The 23768-nt window shown below is 33.6% G+C and overlaps 1 pseudogene; it reads right to left on the minus strand.

Annotated features, from left to right (window-relative positions):
- LOC124508458 (ATP-dependent RNA helicase DDX3X-like) overlaps positions 1–21044 on the minus strand; it is an 84132-nt pseudogene extending 63088 nt beyond the window's left edge.
- Between the last annotated feature and the right edge of the window lie 2724 nt (positions 21045–23768).

Raw genomic sequence — 23768 nt, forward strand, 5'->3', positions numbered from 1 at the left:
CCCCATGGTGTACAGGTTTACAAAGTAATACTGGTATACACACTGGAATACTGGAACTGAATTTGAAAAAATGGTAGATGGTGGAAGTTAAGTTTCCCACTCTTAGAATGGGAATTTACAGATAAGCCAGAAGAGGAGGCTAGAAAGCTCTATGCGGTAATAGGTTAGAGTTTGAGACATCAGGAAATATTGATGTTTAGCTTAATCTACATATTAACCTATAACATATTGTTATATATAAGAATGCTTACAGATATGTGTTTATGCATGCTTTAGTATACACACGTTTTTCTGTGCCCTGTCTGCTGAAAAACCTAGAAGAAATGACACTCTAGGAGCAGCAAGCATTGGTCTCACATCACTATCTTAGCTTCCAATACCTTTCTTCAATGAAAGGAATCAGTCTTCCTTACTGAAATAGCTTATTCTAGTACTAGGATGGGAAATACATGGCAAGCATGGGTCACCCTACAGCGTCAGAAAAAAGAAAGTGTTAAGAAAATAAATACGCACACGCGCGCGCATTTGTGGGGGGGCACATCAGTAAGCACAGGAGTCAGCTGAATCACATCCTCATGGTCAAAACTGAAAGGAAGAATTTGAACAAATATCCAGAGAACTATTACCCAAAATACAAATAATAATAATAAAATATGTATATATATATATATGTGTGTGTGTGTGTGTGTGTGTGTGTGTGACATGAAAATTATGAAAATCAAATCAAACTCAACAATATGTAAAAAATAGGATATCACTTACCTATTTTACACATATTTTAGCACATGGCAAAATGGAGTTACCCCACATATTCAAGCGTGGTGTAATATTTTTAAATCAGTCAGCATGTTAACATTAATAGACAAAAGCATAAAACCACATGATCATCTCAACACATACAGAAAAAATAATGTGTTTAAGTGGATCCATTCTAAATAAAAACTTTCAGTAAACCTGAAATAGAAACAAACCTTTTAACCCAATAAAGGGCATCCATGAAAAACTGAAAGCTAACACTATATTTAATTGTGAAAGTTTGAATAGTTGAATTGTTTTGAATAAAATAGTTGAATATTTTGAAAGTTGAGTTTTTAGGGGAAACCCTAAAAAAGAACAAGATAAAGGTATCTGACCTCAAAACTTCAGCTCAAATTGTCCTAAAAGTTCAACCTAGCAAAATAATCCAAAAAAAGAAAAAAGAAAAGAAAGAAAAACAATGAACATTTAAACAGAAAAAGTAAACTATATTTATTCACAGATTACATGATCATCTAGGTAGAATCCTGATGCAATCTGTAAATCTTACCAGAACTAATAAATTATATTAGCAAGGTTGTAGAATACATGTGAATCCTGATGCAATCTGTAAATCTTACCAGAACTAATAAATTATATTAGCAAGGTTGTAGAATACATGATCAACATACAAACAGCAATTGTGTTTCTATATACCAGCAGATATTAAAATCAGAAATTAAAAGAAAATCCTATTTATAATACAATTAATTTAGTGAAGTGCTAAGGGATATATATGACAAGAATGCAAAAACCTGTACATTGAAGAAATATAAGACTGATGAGAGAAACTAAATATTAGATTTTGAGAAAAATAGAGACACACCGTGTTCATTGATTGGAAGATTCAGTATTTCTCAGGTAGCAGTTCTCTGTAAACTGATCTGGAGGTCCAACAAAATCCCAAATTCATATGGAAATGCATATGTCTTGGAACAGCCAAGTAAACTTTGAAAAGTGAAAAACAAAGATGAAGGACTAACACTACTTAATTTCAAGACTCTTAAAAGTTAAAGCAACCAAAGCATTTTGGTATTGGTATAATCATAGTTGAATGGAACAAAAAAGAGTTCAGAGGTAGATCTATTTGCATATAGACAACTTATTTTTGACAAAAGTTGAAAGACATGTAAATGGAGAAAGAAAAAAAATTTCAACAGTTGTGCTCGATTAGATGAGTATCTGTATATAAAAAACTGAACAGTGACAAGAATCTTACACCAAATAAAATATATAATTTGAAATAAATCATAGGTTAAAGTGTAAAGACTTAATCTATAAAATGTTTAGAGGAATACATTAAAAAATGCTGTTAGTCAAAGATACCAAATATGTTTCTATGTTTATACAAAATGTTTATGTTTTTGTTTATACAAAAACAGAGAAATTGATAAATTGGACTTCATCAAAATTAAAAATAGTTTCTATTTGAAAGACAATTTTAAGAGAATGAAGAGATCAGCCTTAAACTGGGAAGAAACACTTGAAAGTCATGTATTCAATAAACAACATAAAATGCAATTACATGTGTTGTCCTCAAATTCAGTAATAACTCAATAGAAAGTGGCCAAAAGATTAGAACAGGACTTGACCAGAGAAGATACTTGGATGGCAATTAAACACTTAGAAAGATGCTTTCCATCATTGTTCATTAAGGAAATGAAAATTACAGACAAAATGAAATGGTACTGCATAATTATTAGAATAGTTATAATTTCAAAAGACTGACTATATTAAAAGAGTGAGAATATGAAAAAACGAAACTGTCATAAATTGCTAGGAGGAATGTAAAATGAAAGAACGCTATTGGAAGTCAGGTAGTCAAAAAAATTAAACCCACATTTACCATATTATCTAATCATTCATTTATAGGCATTTTTGCAAGAGAAATGAAAGCATAGACCCACACAAAGACTTTTTAGAGATAATGCTTATAGCTGTATTGATTGCAATAGGCAAAACTGAAAACAGCCCAATAACTATTAACAGGTGAATGAATAACAAATTGTTGTATATACCTATGGTAGAATACTATTTAGCCATAAAAGGAGTGAACTAGTAACATACGCTACAACACAGGTGAATCACAAAATAACTAGCTGAGTAAAAATAAAGAAAGAATACATACTGCATGATTCCATTAATATAAAACTCTAGAAAATGCAAATGAGTCTATAATGAGAAAGCATATTAGTAGTTGCCTGGGCACAGGGTAAGGAGGAAGAAAAGTACAATAGGACATGGGGAAACATTTGAAGGGTCTAGATATGATCATCATCTTGCTTGTAGTGTTGATGGTTTCATGGGTGTAAATATTGGTGTAACAATATTGGAAATGTTTGTTAAATTGTACTTTATTCACAAATCATTGTATGTCAATTGTTACTCAATAATAAAATCAACCCAGGAAAAAAAAATGATGTGTACATTAAAGAAATTTCCTTAGAAATAGAAAAGTAACCAGGTTAATAAACTCATATATTTATCACCAAATTTTATCATTATTATTGCATGAAACTGGAAATATTTTTGGCAAAACTGTAATTTCTGTTACATATGCTAAATTGTATAAAATCAATAAATTACAATAACTTCAAAATAGTGCCACACTGAAATAAAAATAAATTTTTAATTTAAAATTTATGTAATAGAATTACTCTTGATCATTAAAATATGTTCACCAGGAAAGAAACTATCTAATTATGATTTTGTAACAGAAAAAAATGTAACAGATAAATTGTACATTTGGATCTCTCATTGCATCTAGGGTAAACTAGCTGAACAAATAAAACTACTTGGAAAAGTTAATGTGGTAGTGAAATTGCAGATGGGCTTTTTACCGCTTAACATTATGCCATTCATGCCATTTTGATACATTATAAGAAATAAGAGCAAAAATAGTAAGTCTATATGAAACAAAACATTTTTGTCCTCTCTTTGTACAAATATATCTGAGAGAGTAATAAATAGAAAAAAATAATAAATAAAATAATCAATCACATAAATATTTTCACTAAAATGCTACAGGACACCAGGATACTATGAAGAAAGTAAAATAATGTAAATATGTTTAACAAAAATCCAATCCCACTACCAGACATTTTGCCTGTGGCGAGGATCTCATTTTCTAGAACTTCTCTGAAAATTATCTATCATGTTCATTTTTAAAATAGAGTGTATTATTCTAAGCAAAATAAGTCAGTCAGAGAAAGACAAATACCATATGATTTCACTCATACGTGGATTTTAAGAAATAGATGAATATAGGGGGAAGAAAGAGAGGGAGGCAATTCATAAAAGAGACTCTTTCTTAAAAAAAATAAACTTTATATACTTATTTTGAGAGAGGGAGAGAGAGACAGAGAGAGAGAGAGTGTGTGTGCACACATATGCTTGAGCAGGAGAGGGAGAGAGTGAGAGGGAAAGAGAGAATTCCAAGCTGGCTCTGTGCTGTCAGCAAGGAGCCTGACACGGGGCTTGATCTCACCAACTGTGAGCCACCCAGGCATATCAACAGACTCTTAACTGTCGAGAAAAAGCAGTGTTGCTGGAGGGGAGGTGTGTGGAGGGATGGACCAAATGGATGATGGATATTAAAGAGGGTTGAGCACTAGGTGTTATATGTAAGTGACGAATCACTAAATTTTACTCCTGAAACTAATTACACTATATGTTAACTAACTAGAAGTTAAATAAAAATTTGAAACATTAAAAATAAATAAATAAAATAAAATAAAATAAAATAATAATAAGAATACACAAAATTTGGAATGTAGGAAATTGTAAGCAATCTCAAGAAAATTTCCAGGTTTTCAGACCTTGCTTATTTAGAGATACAAAGAAAGTGTATTTTATTCCAACAGATTCCTCAATAAAATGCCCTGGAACAAATATCCAAGGAAGAGACTTAATCATGTTAACTTTAATGATTTTTTTCTTTTTTTTTCTAACTTTTGCACTAACAGAAGTTACTTGATATTTATTCAGAAAGATAAATTATAGACACTGTTTTACATTCAGATCAAATAAGTGATTTGGGGGCACAAGAGAGGGCAAAATTAATTAGACTGAGAAATAAAATTCTTGATATTAGCACTTTGCTTTTTTACAGTACTAATGTGTAGTTATTTGACTTTTTTTATTTTTGAAACTGACAAATTTCAAAAGGACTGAAAAAACTGTACTTCTGAAAATGCATATTCCTTGTTTAAGTCTTCTCAAAGTATGAACTATACACAATAAATGGTTTGGATAAGGCTGAAGTCATTTTGGAATTGTTGCTATTCCTATTTTTAATGCAGTTTAATTAATTATATTTGAACTGCAAGTCTTTCATACCTTTTTAAAATCTACAAAAGGAAATGAGTAAAAAGTTGCCTTCCATTAGTGTCCCACAGCTACTCATTACCCAAAGCAACCTGGTATAATTTTCTTCTAAATTATTCCAAGAATATTTTGTTCATTTACATGCAAATTATGATATTTTAGATATATACTTTTTGTTATTTTTAATTAATAGGCTTTATGTTTTTAGAAGAGTTCTAGATTTAGGGAAAATTGAGCAGGAAGTAAAGAGTCTCCATAGACCATACACCCACCCTTCAGCACAACTGCCCCATTATTAACATTTTACATTAATATGGTATCTTCGTTACAAAAAATATATGTATTTATACATTGCTATTAATTAAATTCCATAGCTTACATCTGGTTTAATTCTTTGTGTTTTGCTTTCTATGAGTTTTGAAAAATATATGTCATGGATCTGCCATTACAGTATTATACAGAATAGTTTCACTGTTCTAAAAATCATGTGTTTCACATATTCAATTCTCCCCCTTAATACTCCAGCAACCACAGGTATTTTCACTCTCTGCAGTCTTTCTTTTTGCAGAAGGCTATATAGTAGAATCATACAGCTTGTAGCCTTTTCAGACTGGCTTCTTTCACTAGCACTATGTAATTAAAATTGTTTTGTGCCTCATCTTTTCATGCTTTGATAAATCCATTTCTTTTTTGACGTTGAAAAATATTTCACTGAATGAATTAAACACAGTTTTTCCATTCACCTCTGGAGGAGATTTTGGTTGCTTTCAATGATGGGCAATTACAAATAAAGCTGGAATAAACATCAGTGTGCAGGTTTTTGTGTGGACATAAGTTTTCAACTCAATTGGATAAATACCTATGAGCGCTGTTGCTGGATCATATGGTAAGACTATGTTTAGCTTTCTAAAAAAATCATGCCAGCTGTCGTCTAAAATGGTTATACAATTTTGAATTGCAACCAGATATGAATGAGAATTTATTTTGCTCTGCATACTTACTAGCATTTGGTATTTTCAGATTTATGGATTTTAGCCGTTCTGATAGATGTGAAGTGGTGTCTCATTGTTTCATTGTACAATGTCTTACCATTCGATGTTGACCATCTTCTCATGGGCTTATTTGTCATCTGCATGTTTATCTTGCTGAGATATCTGTTCAGATGCTTTGCCCTTTCTCTAACTGGATTATCTGTTTTGTTATTGTTGAGTTTTAAGACCTCTTTATAAATTTTGGGTACAATTTCTTTATCAGGTATGTGCTTTACAAGTATTTCAAATCAGTTTTTGGCTTAGCTTTTCATTCCCTTCACAGTGCCTTTCACAGAAGAGAAGGTTTTAATTTTAATAAAGACCAACCTCAATTTTTTAACAAATCATGCTTTGGTGGATTGTATTAAAAACTGATCCTTAAACCCAAGTTCATTTATTTTCCCCTCTGTTACTTTCAAGAATGTTCATAGTTTTGTATTTTCATTCAGGTATGTGATCCATTTTGAATTAATGTTTGTGAGAGGTTTACGATCTGTGTCTAGATTAATTTCTCTGTATATGGAGATCCAATTGTTCTAGTATCACTTGTTGAAAGGGCTATGGCTCCATTGAACACCCTCTGCTCTTTTATTACTGAGCTTTCTAGTCTGTTCCATTGATATATTTGTCTATTGTTTTACTTATACCAAACTGTCGTGATTATAGTAGCATTATAATCAAGTCATGTCAGTCCCCCAGTTTTGTTCTTTGTCATTGTTTTGCCTATTCTAGATCTTTTACTCTTCAGTAAAAACTTTAGATACAATTTGTCAATACCCGCAAAACAATTTTTTCTGAATGCTGCTTAGGAATGTGTTAAATCAGTAGGTCTATTTGAAACAACTGACATCATAACAAATCAAGTCTTCCCATTCATGAACACAACATTTATCTCCATTTATTTACATCTATGTTCTTTCATCAGAGTTTCATTACTTTTCAAAAATAATTAATGGGGGTGCCTGATGGCTCAGTCAGTAAAGTATGTGACTCTCTTGATCTCAGAGTTGTAAATTCAAACCCCATGGTGGACATAGAATTACTTAAAAAAAATCTTAAAGAAAATAATTTGTGTACATATTTTGTTAGATTTACATCTAAGCATTTCTTTTTTTCTTTATTTTCTTTCTTTGGTGCTAAAGTAAGTGATTTTGTGTTTTTAATTTCAAATTCCAATTGTTCATTGCTAATATATAGGAAAGAAATGACTTTTATTCTAACCTTACTTTAATAATTTATTCATTCCAGGAATTTTTTATATGAGATTTTCTACATAGATAATCGTATTATTTGTTAATAATGGCAGTTTATTTTTGGCTTTTCCAAACTATAGAACTCTCTTTTTTTCATCCTATATTAGCTTCCATTAGCTGGATTGCTCACACTGTTGAATAGGAGTAATGAAAAGAATAATCCTTGCCTTGTTCCTAATCTTAAGACAGAAACATTTAGGTTTTCACCATTGAACATGTTAGTAATAGGGTTGCGTGGGTGACTCATTTGGTTAAGTTTTCAACTCTTGGTTTGGCTCAGGTCATGATCACGGTTTGTTAGATCTCACGCTGACAGCGCTGAAGTTGCCCAGGATTCTATTCCTCTCTCTCTCTCTCTCTCTCTCTCTCTCTCTCTCAAAATAAATAAATAAACTTTAAAAAATATGTTAGCTGTAGAGCTTTTGTAGATGTTTTATAGCAATTTGAAAAATTTACCTCTCTTCTTAGTTTTTTGAGAATTTTTGTCATGAATGGGTATTAGATTTGTCAAATGTTTTCTCTATCAGTTGTTATATCATTTGATTTTCTTCTTTAGCCTGTTAATGTAGTGGAATACACCAATTGGTTTTTAAATGTTGACAAGCTTTTGCATAGGAATAAATCCCAAATGGCCATGATGCAAAATAATGCTTTTTATGTAATGATGGGTTTTATTTGCTAAAATATTCTTAATACATTTTGAATCTGCATCCATTAGTTTTGGTTTGTAGTTTTTCTCTCTGTAATGGCTTTATCTGTTTTTTTTTTTTTTTTTTTTTGTATTGGAGTTATGCTACCCTGATAGAATGTATTAAGGGTAGCAATTTTCTGGAAATTTCTGGATTCAGTTTTCTGGAACAGATTGGAGAGAATTGATATTTCTTGTTTAAAGCTTTGATAGAAGCCACTAGTGAAACCATCTAAGACTGGTGTTTTATTTTTCCAAATTTAATTGTTGATTCAATTTCTTACTGGATAAAGGTATGGTCAGAAAACCTACTTCTTTTGTGAGTTTTGCTATTTTGATCTTTTAGGATTTGGTTAAATTCATCTACTTTGTTAAATTTGTGGTCATATTTGTAATTTGTAAATATTATCTATTTATTATCCTTTAAATGTCTACAGAGTCAGTAGTGACAACCTCTCTTTTATTTTGGGGTCAGTAATATGTGTCTTTTCCCTTTTTTTCTTGATTAGCCTGTCTAGATATTTATCATGTTATTAATATTTTTAAAGAACAAGCTTTTCATGCAATTTTAGCTATTGGCTTCCTATTTTTAATTGCAATTTTAACTTTTAATTATTGTTTTCTTATGCTTGTTTTATGCTTATAGTACTGTTCTTTCTCTAGTTTCCTAATGTAAAAACCTTGATTGATGATTTTACATCTTTTTTTTCTAACATGTGGATTCAATGCTATAAATTTTCCACTAAGCATACTTTCACTACCTCCCACAAATTTTGATAACTTGTATTTTTATTTTCATTGAGTTTAAAATACATTTTCACCTTTCTTGAGACTTCCACTTTGACCCATGTGTACTTAGATGTGTAGTGTTTAATTTCAAAATATTTTCAAAATTTTTCAGCTCATTCTGTTATTGGTATCTAGTTAATTCCACTGTGGTTTAAGAGCATGATATGTATGATTTCTATTCTTTTACATTTGTTAAGCCTGTGTTTTTGGACAAGAATGTGGTCTATCTTGGCAAATGTTCCATTGTACCTGAGAGGAATTTGTATTCTGCTATTGATTGATGAAATATTCTAGAAATGTTAATTAGATGCAGTTCATAGATGGTTCCATTCAGTTCCACTATATCCTTACTGACATTCTGCCAATTGAATCTGCCAATTACTGACATAGGGCTGTTGAAATATCCAACTATGATAGTGGCTTGGCAGATTTCTCCTTGTACTTTTATCAGTTTTATTCTCTCATATTTTGATGTTCTACTGTTAGTTGCACATATGTTGAGGATTGTTATGTCTTCTTGGAGAATAGACTCCTTTAACTTTAAGTAATGTTCTTCTTTGTCATGATAATGTTATTGTAGTTCCAAAGACTGGTTTTTCAAGAATAAATAGGGCTACTCCAGTTTTCTTTGAGCTGTGTTAGCATCGTATATATCTTTCTCCACCTCTTTAATTTTAAACGATGTATTTATAATTAAAGTGGGTTTCTTATAGGCAACACAGTTGTGTCTCTGTTTTGTTTGGTGTTTTAAAATCCATGCAGTTAAACTCTGTCCATTAATTGGTATATTTAGACCTTTTAGATTTACAGTAGCTATTGATACAGTTGAATTAGTATCTAGTATGTTTATAGCTGTTTATCTTCTTTACATTTGTTGTTTCATTTTTACTTTCCTTTTTTTCTTACTAATCCAGTTTAAATTAATAAACCACTTAAATCATTTTGTAAGATGTTATGAACTTTTATACCTTAGTATATCAGTTGTACTACTTATTTTAATTTTCTATATTTCCCTATACATTTATAAATAATATAACTCTACTTTCATTTTTTTAATGTTTATTTATTTTTGAGAGAGAGAGAGAGAGTGTGCACATGAGCAGGGGAGGGACAGTGAGAGAGAGGGAGACACAGAATCCGAAGCAGGCTCTGGGATCTGAGCTTTCAGCACAGAGCTGGACGCCGGGCTTGAACTCACAAATCGTGAGATCGTGACCTGGGCCAAAGTCAGGTGCTTAACCCACTGAGCCACCCAGGCACCCCAATATAACTCTACTTGCAAATAACACTATATCTCTTCAGTTACTGCAGATAGACTTAATAGATTAGACCAATTCTCTCAATCATTGCTATCATTTATTTCATTTATGAATATTCTATGACCACTCTATACATTGTGGTTCTTATTAATTTAAGGTTATATATTTGATTAATTAAAAGTATGGAAAATAAAGATTTTATTTTACTTTAATTCCTTCTCTGATTTCTTCCTTTCTTTATGTAATCTGCATTTGTGATCTATTTTATTTCCCTTCCCTCTGAAATACTTAACATCTCTTACATCTATTTGTAATAGATGCTCTCAGTTTTTGTTTATCTGAGAAAGTGTTTATCTCCCTTCATTTTATGGAAGGCTAACTTTGCTGGATACAGATTTCTATGTTTCTGAGGTTGTTTTCTTTAACAATTTATGTATTTTATTCTACTTTGTCCTTGTTTATATTGTTTCTGATGAGGAGTCCAGTGTAATTCTTTTTTTTATTTATTTTTTTAAATTTTTTTTTTCAACGTTTATTTATTTTTGGGACAGAGAGAGACAGAGCATGAACGGGGGAGGGGCAGAGAGAGAGGGAGACACAGAATCGGAAACAGGCTCCAGGCTCCGAGCCATCAGCCCAGAGCCTGACGCGGGGCTCGAACTCACGCACCGCGAGATCGTGACCTGGCCGAAGTCTGACGCTTAACCGACTGCGCCACCCAGGCGCCCCAAGTCCAGTGTAATTCTTATCCTTCATCAGTAGGAAAGATGGTTTTCTCTTTCTGGCTGTTTGCAAGATTATCCCTTTGTCTTTGGCTGCCTGCAGTCTCTTAAGATGAACCTGGATGTAGGGTATTTATCCTGCTTTGCATTCTCTGAGCTTTGAGTTCTGTGGTTTGATGTGTCATTAATTTTTGAAAATTTCCTGCTCTTATTAATTAAATACTTCTTTTCCTCCTTTCCTTCTTTTCCTTCTGATCTTTCTAGCAAAGTATGCTATGCCTTTTGTAATTACCCCACAGTTCATGATGATCTGTTAGTTGTTTTCATCCATTCATTTTGTTTTGTTTTGCATTTCAGTTTGAGAAGTTTTTATTGACATTATCTTCAGTCCCACGGATTCTTTTCTCAGCCTGGTCCTAACTGTCTGATGAGACCATTAAGGCATTCTTTATTTCTGTTACAGTTTAATTTTTTTCTAGCATTCCCTTTTACTTCTTTCTATTAATGTGGTGGAAAGGGATTGACAGTAGAATGTATTTGTTAATTGTATGATTAAATTTAAGTTATTGGTGAGCCTGACTTCCCAAGCTCTGACTTTTGAGTGTCTTTCTTATCCTTTTCCTCTCTACTTCAGAGGAGCAGGTTAAAGGGGGCTGGGATTGGATATGTGCTCTTTCTCTATAGCAGATAAGTATCTGGTAAATTTCCTTTCAAGGGGAGATCTTTGTAATGGAGAATATTCTGGGCATATTTCAAGATTTTTTCCCTGCTGCTGCATGAAACATAAAAGAATATTTTTCAGATCTTCATCATGAAAATCTGGTATGGTTCATAGAGACAAAATCTTATAAAGTTCAAAAGACTTCAAAAACTAGGGCCTAGCAGATTTTAACTCACAAGAGAGTCTATATTCAGTCTCCATCAATTTGCCAAATTACCGGTTAATGTTCTTACCAGTTACTAGCTCCTGTGATTTATTTCAGGTAAGTTAATCTCAGCTTTGATTCTCTGTACTTGTCTGTCTCTCAAATTTCCATTGGATGTGATTTCAAATCTCTAATGGATCTAAGAAAAGTTCCTGAATTTCCATTTGTTAAATGTTTTTTCCTTGTTTTTAGGATAGGAGTGACAATGTCCAAAACAGTTATATATTGTAGCTAAAGCTGGAAGTTCTTTTTTTTTTAAACAAATTATATGCATGCTATATACCCTGTACATTGCTTTTTGTTAATTAGTATATCTTAAGGGTTTTTTCTCATTTTGCAGTTGCTTAGTGGTTAATGTTTAAATTTTCATCTATTTATTTTAGAAATATTTATTATCAGGTGCCTGGGTGGCTTAGTTAAGTGTCTGACTTTGGCTCAGGTCATGATCCCATGGTTTGTGCATTCAAACCCCACTTCGGGCTCTGTGCTGACAGCTTGGAGTCTGGAGCCTACTTCAGATTCTGTGTCTTCCTCTCTCTTTGCCCCTCCCCAACTCATGCTCTGTCTCTCTTTCTCTCTCAAAAATAAATAAACATAAAAACATTTTTAAGAAATGGTTTGGTGTGTTAAAGCAACTTGTGTAAATCATCTTGGTAGTTATTCAATATATTCTAGAAGAAGGGTACCTGGGTGGCTCGGTTGGTTAAGCATCTGACTTTTTATCTTCTCTTAGGTCATGATCTCCCAGTTCATGAGATCAGGCTCCACACTGGGCTCGGTGCTGATGGTGCAGAGCCGCTTGGGATTCTCTCTCCCTCCCACTCTGCCCCTCTCCTGCTCATGTGTGCACACAGTTGTGTGCACACACATTCTCTCTAAAAATAAATAAATAAAATTTAAATATGTGCATGTATTTATATATATTCTAGAGGACATACGTTTCATAGATACATAACTATTTTAGATTCAAAAATGTATTTCAATATGTTAATTCATTTATGAAACACTCAGCAATGTATTCACAAAAATCCTGAAACTGTCAATTTGTTGGTAAATAGGTAAAATATGTTGTAGATACACTAAATAGTTACATCATTATCAGGAGGAAAAGAGATTATGGGAGTTAGTGCTTTTACTTCCATTTTAGTACTGCTTTACACTTTTAGTAAGTTGTATTATTGAATAAAAATAAATGAACATTAATTAAATTATAGTAACACCTTGGTTTGTGAGCATAATTTATTCCAGAAACATACTTGTAATCCAAAGCACTTGACATATTGGACAAAGGTCTAGTATCTAAAATCTATAAAGAGCTCACCAAACTCCACACCCGAAAAACAAATAACCCAGTGAAGAAATGGGTGGAAAACATGAATAGACACTTCTCTAAAGAAGACATCCAGATGGCCAACAGGCACATGAAAAGATGTTCAGCGTCGCTCCTTATCAGGGAAATACAAATCAAAACCACACTCAGGTATCACCTCACGCCAGTCAGAGTGGCCAAAATGAACAAATCAGGAGACTATAGATGCTGGAGAGGATGTGGAGAAACGGGAACCCTCTTGCACTGTTGGTGGGAATGCAAATTGGTGCAGCCGCTCTGGAAAGCAGTGTGGAGGTTCCTCAGAAAATTAAAAATAGACCTACCCTATGACCCAGCAATAGCACTGCTAGGAATCTACCCAAGGGATACAGGAGTACTGATGCATAGGGGCACTTGTACCCCAATGTTCATAGCAGCACTCTCAACAATAGCCAAATTATGGAAAGAGCCTAAATGTCCATCAACTGATGAATGGATAAAGAAATTGTGGTTTATATACACAATGGAATACTACGTGGCAATGAGAAAAAATGAAATATGGCCTTTTGTAGCAACGTGGATGGAACTGGAGAGTGTGATGCTAAGTGAAATAAGCCATACAGAGAAAGACAGATACCATATGGTTTCACTCTTATGTGGATCCTGAGAAACTTAACAGGAACCCATGGGGGAGGGGAAGGAGAAAAAAAAAAAAAAAAAAGGACGTTAGAGTGGGAGAGAGCCAAAGCATAAGAGACTGTTAAAAACTGAGAACAAACTGAGGGTTGATGGGGGGTGGGAGGGAGGGGAGGGTGGGTGATGGGTATTGAGGAGGGCACCTTTTGGGATGAGCACTGGGTGTTGTATGGAAACCAATTTGTCAATAAACTTCATATAAAAAAAAAAAAGCACTTGTATATCAAAGCGAGTTTCAAGAGCCATTGGTTCAGTTGTGATCATGTGATATTCGGCATCACATATTACTCGTATTGCAAAACATCACTAGTTTATCAAGTTGAAATTTATTAGAAATATTTGCTCACTTGAGGAACACTCACAGAACAAGTTACTCACAATCCAAGGTATTACTGTCTATTAAATCAACAATGGCAACATTTTATTAATATTTATTAATATAGACACTCTTGTACATTATTGTTTGGAATGTGACTTCTAAATAAGCTTTATGAGAAGTTTTGCAATGTGTATCAGTACTCTTATCGGTATTCATGTATTGATAAGCAATATTTAATCTTTAGAGAGAAAAAAGCAGCAATGCAAATAACATTTAAATAGAAGAGCCATTGCCTTTGTGTTAATTTAACAAGAAAACATAGGAGCAATTTATAGGTAACAGAATGTTGAACTCAAATATATTATTGCATATTTACAGAATAACATTATTTTTGAAACACATTCAGTTGTACGTAAAGTGATTAGTATTTAATATTAAAATTTAAAAAGCAGTATGCAAAATAATAAAACACATGTTGCCTATTTTTAGTACCTTAAAACCTAAGAACACAAATGTGAAAAGATAGAAGATTTGGAAAAGTATATCAAAAATTTTTTTCTAATTTTTGGCTCTTACAAATAGCACTGTTATGAATATATTTACATACATCTCTTGGTGCACGTATGTGTGAATTTCTTTTGGCTATACGTTTAGTAGTAGGATGCCAGTGTCACATCTCATGTCTATACTCAACTTCACTACCTACACCCAAACAGTTTTCCAATGTGGTTCTACCAATATATTTTCCTACCAGTAGAGTGTGAAAGTTCCCATTGCTTTCCAACCTTGTCAATATTTGATATTGTCAGTAATATTAATTTTACAGCTGTAAGTTTTTGGTATTCTTTTCCTGTTCATCTTTTATGTTCTTACATTCTAAAATGAATAAAAATAAACATTATAAAAATGAGATAGTAATATACTAAATGTTATGTTTCTATAGCTCTTCTACTTAAGTTTTATATTTCCTAGGTTACATATGTAGAATTCATTGCATAAACCGTTTAAGTAACAGGATTAATATTCACGCCAAATATATTGTGGAGATAAAATGTTCTATAGATTTTAAATGACATGGGATAAACTGCACCATTTTGTAAAAGGGACATCCAGATGTGGCAGAGGGATAGATTAGGAGGCCTTTTTGTATCCTTAATGTGCCTGCATCTGTGATGATAACAGTCCTTTATTAATAAGAGGGTTCTTCTCCTTAATTGGAAATTTCTTGGCCTGCTGTTCAGCGTTTGTTAGGAGAGTTGGCAAAAGGAAACATAGTATTACTTCTGTTTATTTCATAAGTACCCTTGTAAATAATTGTGTAAAATCCTGTTATTCACAATTCTTAAATAACGAATAGAGATTATTAGTCCTTGTGAACAGAGCTCATTATCTTTAAGCTCTACTAGAAAATATCATAGAGGATTTATTTGCTATTCTCCGAAAGAAACATATCATAGTATGTGTACATATGGTCATAATCTCCTGTCTTTCAGGTCTCCCCCCCCATAAGAATTGTCTGCACAATTAATATGTATAGGAACATTACATATGTAGAATATGTCTTTCACCTTTTCAGTTTGTTCTCTGGGATTTGCATGTCCTTACTTAACATGTTCCTTGTTTCTGTTATTATGCAAGAAATCATGCCTGATTAAGTTCAGACAGTTTGCAAGGCAGGGGGTTTGTGTAATTGCGATCATGCTCTGCAGGTTTTTACTTAATTGTCATCTCTTCTGAAACTAGATTAAAGGATTTTTTTAGAGTGTGCTGCTCACCTGTTTGTTCATTACATTAATTTAAGTTGTCTTCCCTGCTATTTGTTAAAAACCTACCACCAGGAGAATTCGGTGAGGTCATTTTTTTCCCCATCCTATCTGCCTAAAGGCATTATATCACTTTGTCATACAGTATCATGTATCCAGTAAACTCCGACTTTTCTCAGATATCTAGGATGATGAAAGTACCAGAATAGGTCCATTTGTCCCTTGGGATAATTGTGTCTACCATTCCAATCCATGAGGATGAGCTTTAAAGCATTTAAAGTATAAGTATCCATGAAAGAGATTCTAATATAAAATGGTATATTCCTTTTAACTCAGGGTGCTGCAAATCCAAGGAACATCAATTGTGCCACTTTTTTTTTTCTTTCTAAAACAGGCAATAATAGGGAATTCATTTTCTGACTTAGGGTCTAATTCTTCACTTTCTATAGACATGGCAATAAACCCCATATTTATTTACCTGTATTGTCAATTAACCTTTACATCTTTAATTTCTGTACTTGGAAATTTGAGAATATACATGTGACATAGTAACTGAGCATAAAATATTATGTAATATCATTTATTACAGTATTTTGCTGTATAATAAATCATTTATAGTTCCTCAAAAAGAGATAACCAAAGGAAAAAAGTAGTTAACTTGCACGTTAACACCCAGATTACTGGTAAATGTACAGTTTGTATTGAAAACTGATTCTGTCTGATCAAACTGATTCTGTCAAATCATAGGCTTTTTAATTTTTGGCACATTTTTTTCTGTGATAACATGGTACTTCAGCTGCTTTTTGAGCTATTACTTGAACTGTGATTGTGAATTAAAGCCCTTGTAAAAACCTACTGTGTAGCAGACCATGAAAACAGTTTGGGATATAGGAAATATATCAGCATAACACGAACAAAACAACACAAAGAGAAATCTAAATCAAGCATCCACACAATATAAAATTATTTTAATAAGAATTTCTACATTTTCATAGTGAGCAGCACTTGGAAATTTAAAGAGTAATCCTATCACCTACCTGTCATTTATGAATTGCTACATATAATTAAGATGAAGCCTCCTGTGCTAAACCACATGCAATAATTTAAATCCATAGTATATTTGCAATTATTATCAATTCTTTTCAATACCCTCTGAGAGTTTTTCCTATTGAAGCCCTACTACATATTAAGAGAAATTCATGTTGTAAACACTGTTTGCACAATACATCTAAAAATTATTCCCAAAATAATTTAAGTGACTGCATTATGTTCAGAGGGATAAAATTAGTCCAGAAATTATTTGAGTGACAGTATTATAGTCAGAGGATGTTTATTTGTGAACTATATAAATGACCGAAATAAAATGGTGGCCCCAAACAAGAGACTGATTACAACCTAGTTTTTATAAGCGAATATTATATTAAAAATGTGTCATATGAGTTTTAAAATGGTTGCAAATGTTCAGGTATTGTGCTTGCTAAAAAGCAAGAGGCATGCCACTTCCATTATATTATGATTCCCTTTTAACATATGAATGTATATATTTGAGACTAATTAGTCTTAGAATATATGATAGTGGATGATTTATTCTCTTTTTAATTTTTTTTTTAATTTTCACTTTTTGAGAGAGATAGAGCAAACAGGTGCAGGCTCATGCACAAGCAGGGCACAGGCAGAGGGAGAGAAAGAATCCCGAGCAGGCTCCACACTCAGAGGGGAGCTGGACACAGGGCTTGATCTCATGACTGTGAGATCATGACTTGAGCCTAAATCAAGAGTTGACCACTTAACCAACTGAGCCACCCAGGCATCTCAGTAGTGGGCACTTTATTCATAACATGAGAAGAATATTTTTATATCTCCCCTAAAGTGGAAAACCATAAACACTAGTGTACTTAAAATCCTCATAAGAATTTTAAATGTAAAAAACTAATGGGAGTCCAAACCAGGTAGTGCAATAGAACATTAATTCAGAAAATCAGGTTTAAAAATGGAATAAGTACCAATTCAAATAAGAACTTTTGAGGAATTCCAAAGTTAGAAAGAGCTGGAACCTACTACATATCCTAAAAACTGAAGGAACCGAGGGAGGGGATTTTGTGCCAGGATCCAGCACTGGGGTAGGTCAATGGAGCTGAGTCAGTGAAGAGGCAGCCATTCTTAACAGAACCTTCCAGCTGCAGAAACAGGGAAAGAAATACCCTAGGCTTCTCCTCTCTCCTATTCTCCAATCTCCTGGCAATACTTTTTATTGGCCAAACTCATAGGAAAAGAGTTGGCAGGGGATCCCACAAAATGTGGTTGGTAAATCTGTGGTATGGGGAAGCTACATAAGAACAGAAAGGCAAATGTCTTCACTTCAGGTTCCACCCATTTTGTTAATCAGTAAATGTTTTAACCTTTCTTCCAATGTGTCACAAAGCAAAAGTTTGCACTTTCACCAAACATGAAGTAATTATCTTTTACACAAAATGATATCATCTCACCTTATCTCCTATTGGGAAAATATAATTAAAAACAAAATCTCTGAACCCAGAAAACCTCCTGACAAAGGTAGAAGAAAAACAAAGTTTTATTATATATTGAATATGCATTGAACCAGGTGATGATGCACATCATAGGCAATCCACGAAGCGATTGCAAAGGCAGGAAGAAATCTTATCATTGTATATAGCCAAACATTTACAACATGTTACTTGCATGTTCTCAGGATAAACACTTGAGAACTGGTCTTCAAATAAAAGGACTCAACAGCATCATTCGTCACGTAGTTAATCCAAAATCACTTGAAAATTGGGGTGGACATCTGTGTTAGCTAATTGATTTTATCTAAAGGAAAGTAAACTTCTCATATCTTTATGACAGAAGGTAATTATGCAATCTGGAAATTTGCAATTTGCAATTTGGTCCACCAATGTTAGACTCCTACTCCCCCAGAGAAACTGGAGATACGGACATTATCTTCTCTGATGTTTATATTTCAAGGAGATGGTTCTCAATTCCTTGAGAAAGAAATCCTTAGGGCTGAAAGCTGGCAAGAGCCTTACTAAAATTTTAACAAGATTTATATTCATTTCAAAGAAACAAGAGAATGAATTTACAATTATAAGTTTTCTAAGCTACATGTTCTAAAAACATCATTTTCAACAATGAGAATTAAGCCTTTTATTTGTAGTTTATATTTGCCCTTACAGTCCCAAAATAAGGAGAGACACATTGTCCCATCAATCACTGTAGTCTTCTCAAAGCTCGGGATGTTCATCTCTCTCCCCAGGTCAAAAGGCAGCCACTCAAGGTGCGATTAGCCATGAACTAAAAATCAGAACGTTAAGCCCCATCAACACTCTTTACCCAAAATACTAGAGGAAAAAAAAAAAAAACAAGAAAAGAATTTCATAGTCTGCATACCTATGCATAATAAAATATTTACTGCTGTCACTGTCCTCATTTTGACAGTCGCTCAAGAACGTACAGCTTTTATTTAGCAATATGACTATTCAGTTTGTTGTTGTATATTACCCTAGTGCTGTTTGAATCTTGGAAATTTCTTTAATTTTATTTATTTATTTTGAGAGAGAGAGAGAGAGAGAGAGAGAGAGAGAGAGACTTAGCATACATGTGAGCAGGGGAGAGGCAGAGAGAGGAAGAGAGAGAATCCCGAGCAGGATCCAGGCACAGCAGGAAGCCCAACATGGGGCTCCATCCCACAACTGTGAGATCATGATCTCAGTCAAAATCAAGAGTCAGATGCCTGGGGTGCCTGGGTGGCTCAACTGGTTAAGCATCTGACTCTTGATTTCAGCTCAGGTCAAGATTTCACGGTTTGTGAGTTTGAGCCCCACTCTGGGTTCTGTGCTGGCAGTGCAGAGCCTGCTTGGGATTGTCTCTCTCTCCCTCTCTCTCTGACCTTCCCGTGTTCACACTCTATCTCTCCCTCAAAATAAATAAATAAACTTAAAAAAAAAGAGCCAGACACTTAACCGACTCTTAAGCCCCCCAGACACTCAAAGAAATTTCATTTTAATTCATAATCTTCATTCAACAAAACAAATAGGGCCATTCAGGCCTCATTCAAAATAACCAAATTATTTACATACATTTACGTTGTATGGTACAATTGATGAAATTATAAAGTGGGGCTCATGAGCAAACAGCAAAGAAAGAATTCTTGAGACGTTTTTGGTGCAAAGAGGTGATTTTATTATATTATTATAGAGGTGATTTTATTATTTTGGTGCAAAGAGGTGATTTCTGTCCAGGACCCATGGGCAGAAAGAGCTGCATTGGGGTTGTGGAGGAGTGACTGATCATATATTTTTAAGTTAGTGAGGTTTAGGGATAGTACAGGTCTGTAAGGAATTTGGAAGCAAGGCTTTCAGAATCCTGAGGGGCTAGCTACTGTTAAGATAAGGTTACTTTTAGTCTTTAATAAAACAAAAACATTTAGGCACTAAGGCAGCCTTGAGCTCCTTGGGAAGATCATGCTCTGCGTGTTCCAAGTGTCTATCAGTGAGCTGCAAGCTGTACAGAGATTTAATTTAAGCTACATTTCTCTTGTCTTTGTTTCCCTCATCACAATGGACCAATTTTTAATAATATGTGCTATTTTAACAGTAATAATAACAGTGATAACAATATATTTGTTTGATGTCTATAACACCAAGTATTTGAGAATGACAATACCATACAAAGGATCTCTGATGATTCCACAAGAGTCTAAGCTTTCAAAGTGATAGATACTTTGATTAGGCATCCATATGAATAAGAAAGCATTTATTTATACTAGGATTATAATTTTTCAACCCCTATTTAAGATCTATAAACACCATGCAGTATCCTTACTTCATTCTGAGATCATCAAGTTACCCAATGCTTCATTATGAAACTCTTCCTGTGTCCTTTTCAAACTTAAAAAGCGAGCCTAAGTTCTCATTGCCATGACTCACTTTCTGCTCCAGCTGCTATTCAGACTGTCCCCGTTTTCATCCAAACCTCCCTAAATAGTCTGAATTCCATATTTTCTCTTTCTCGCCATCTCATTTACCCATCACTGACAGAGATCCGATTTCTGCCACTTCTGCTAAGATCCCCCGAACTTACTTTTTGCTAAATCCTTTTCCCATTATCTGGGTGTAATGGTTCTTCTGGTCACTCTCCTCCTCTGGCATCTTAACCTTTGACTTTTCTACAAGTTACCTTCAACCAATTAAGAATGAAGAAGGAAGAACACCAACATCCAACATGTCCTTTATTTGAGGAGGAAGCAAAAAGCTTTAACTCTGCTGTCCACCCATCCTTCTCTGCTCCAAATGGTTAATTGTCCTTTATGAATGCCTGGATGAACATGCATATTAACTGACACGTACATTTTAGAGTCAGGAAGCCTGGGCTTAAATTCTGGCTCTGCCACTTACTAGTGTGTATTTAAGAAAATATCTGTGTTTCCATTTTTTTCATGTGTAATATGGGTATAGATATGGGGATAAAATAAACATAATTTATCTCGTTTTAGCAGATTTTCTAGCACAGAATTATTTCTGATTCATCAGGTTAGTGGGGAATTCAGATATAATAAATCAAAGAAAACTGAAACAGTGCTAGGCATACGGGAAGCAGAGTTGCTAAATGCCATGCTGGCATGGCTTTAAAAAATCAAAACGTTTGGAAAGGAAACATGTTGTACCCTGTTGTAAATGGCTACAGTGAATGAGTAGTTTGCTTTCAATCCCAGAAGTCTATGGTGTAAATTACAACCATGACAATTAAAATGCTTGGGAAAAAAATCTGATATTTGGAAACTGAGTAACAAGACAAAAAGCAAACCAAGCTGGTATCTGAATAAACATAACCAAAGAGGTTAGTCTAAAATTAACTACCATATATGCTATTTTGCTTTTTTTTTTCCATGTAAGAAGCTAATCCTCAGACGCTTCTCCTAGGTCATCAATGCCCCATGACTTCATGATTCTCACCTACACCACTACTGCATTTTCACAGTTTAGTGTTCATGGGGCATCACTAAGCTCTCCAACTCCAACTTCAATGAAGATGTTAAAATAATGATATAACACCATACAATTAAAACACAGTGAAAGATGACATAATAAGACTACATTGATATGTATCCCAGGAGATAGAGGAGACCAACATTCCTCTATGAAAAATCACACACACACACACACACACACACACACACACACACAGAGTCACTATAATTCTAAGGGCTTGATTCTGTAATCTCTCATCTCTGAAAGACAGGATAAATCTCTCCTGCATCTTACCTATACAATCTCTTTTTACAAACCTTGATAAACCATCAGGCCTTCATTCTGAGAAATACTGCTCCAGAGTACATTGACTACAGTGTAGCTATTAGCACTTGATTATAGGTTTTAGGGATTGTATTTAGAGGCTTCAATATAATATTGATCACACTGCTTTATTTGTCCATGTGTTGAAATATGAATTTGCCTGGGATTCTAGACAGGGGCATTTTAAATGCTCACATCTTTGGCACTCCATTGCCGTTTTCATATAGATTTTCTGTTTGGCAATTTTATGAGAGTTGACTTACTACACAATTAGTGAAGCCAGTCCCTTTGCTCAAAGGGAATATGGGTTTATAAGAATCTTTTATTGTGTAATTCAAATACCCAACACTTTATATACTTACCATTTGCCTTATTTCAGTTCTGTGAACTATGTTCTCCATGAAAATAATTCTTGATTTCTACCCACTGATATAAAAAAGATCTAGTTTGCCGATAATAAAAATTAATGCCTTTAAAACATTCATAATACTAAGTCCATTTTTAGTATTTCTTAATTATACTAATGATGATGTGATATAAAGGATTAGAGATCCATACCCTGATGGCATGGATGTAATTGAGAACAGATTAACTTTATTAACTGTTGGGTAGGTTTATACACCTTGGTTATCTTTAAATGACATTTTGGTGGTGTGATGTTTTTTTAAACATCCAATTTTCCATATATTGGTTTGTTTTAATACTAACATTATTTGCAAATATCTGTCCACAGATATCTTCTTACTTGTAATTGTATATTTCCTTCTGACTGCCGAGAGTATATCTGCTGAAAATGAAATTACACGTGAGTGATTTTCTTGACATTGGTTTAGAGATGCAATTCTTCTGTCAATTTTCACAGGAATACTTGGGGAGTATGCTAGATAATACCTTTCTTTATTTTGAGTTTAAATATTCTTTTTTTACTATAACCCAGCCCAGTGACTGCAATAGAATATCCTTCTGCAGAATGTTCACTGTCTTCCAACAAATCTCTTATTTGAAAAATAATTCCAGAGATTTTATTTACATTAATCTTGGTAAAGATGACTATAAATATGGTTCAGTGCAAAGTCACTAAATAGAATACTGCTGTTTCCTTTTTTGCCTTATGTTCAGGTTTTGGAAAATAGTTCTACAATTAAATAAGTACAAATCCTCTATTTGTCATCACTTGGCACATTTTTCCCTTTCTGGATTATTTGGGTTTTTTTTTAATCTAGGACAAAAATATTTCATAATATACTCCTTAAAAGAGGGATATATTTTACCATAGATAAACAGTGACTGAAATACACCTTTCACAATCCAAAGTAATTGAAAGGTGATACTTAATCATATACCTACTTCCCTTATTTCATATTTTATTCTGTTTCCTTGTGTGCTTTGCCATTTCTTCAAAAACCTGAAACTGAAAGTGAAAAAAACTTATTTTAAAAGTATATTCTTTCGGGCACCTGGGTGGTTGAGTCAGTTAAACGTCTAACCTTTGACTTTGGCTCAGGTCATGATCTCACACTTCATGGGTGCAAGCCCCACATTGGGTTCTGCACTGACAGTGTGAAGCCTGCTTGGGATTCT

The sequence above is a fragment of the Lynx rufus genome, unplaced genomic scaffold (genome assembly GCF_022079265.1).
Source record: "Lynx rufus isolate CCGP_SWC_20201006 ecotype Redwood Valley unplaced genomic scaffold, mLynRuf1.p SCAF_1, whole genome shotgun sequence".
NCBI classification, from domain to species: domain Eukaryota; kingdom Metazoa; phylum Chordata; class Mammalia; order Carnivora; family Felidae; genus Lynx; species Lynx rufus.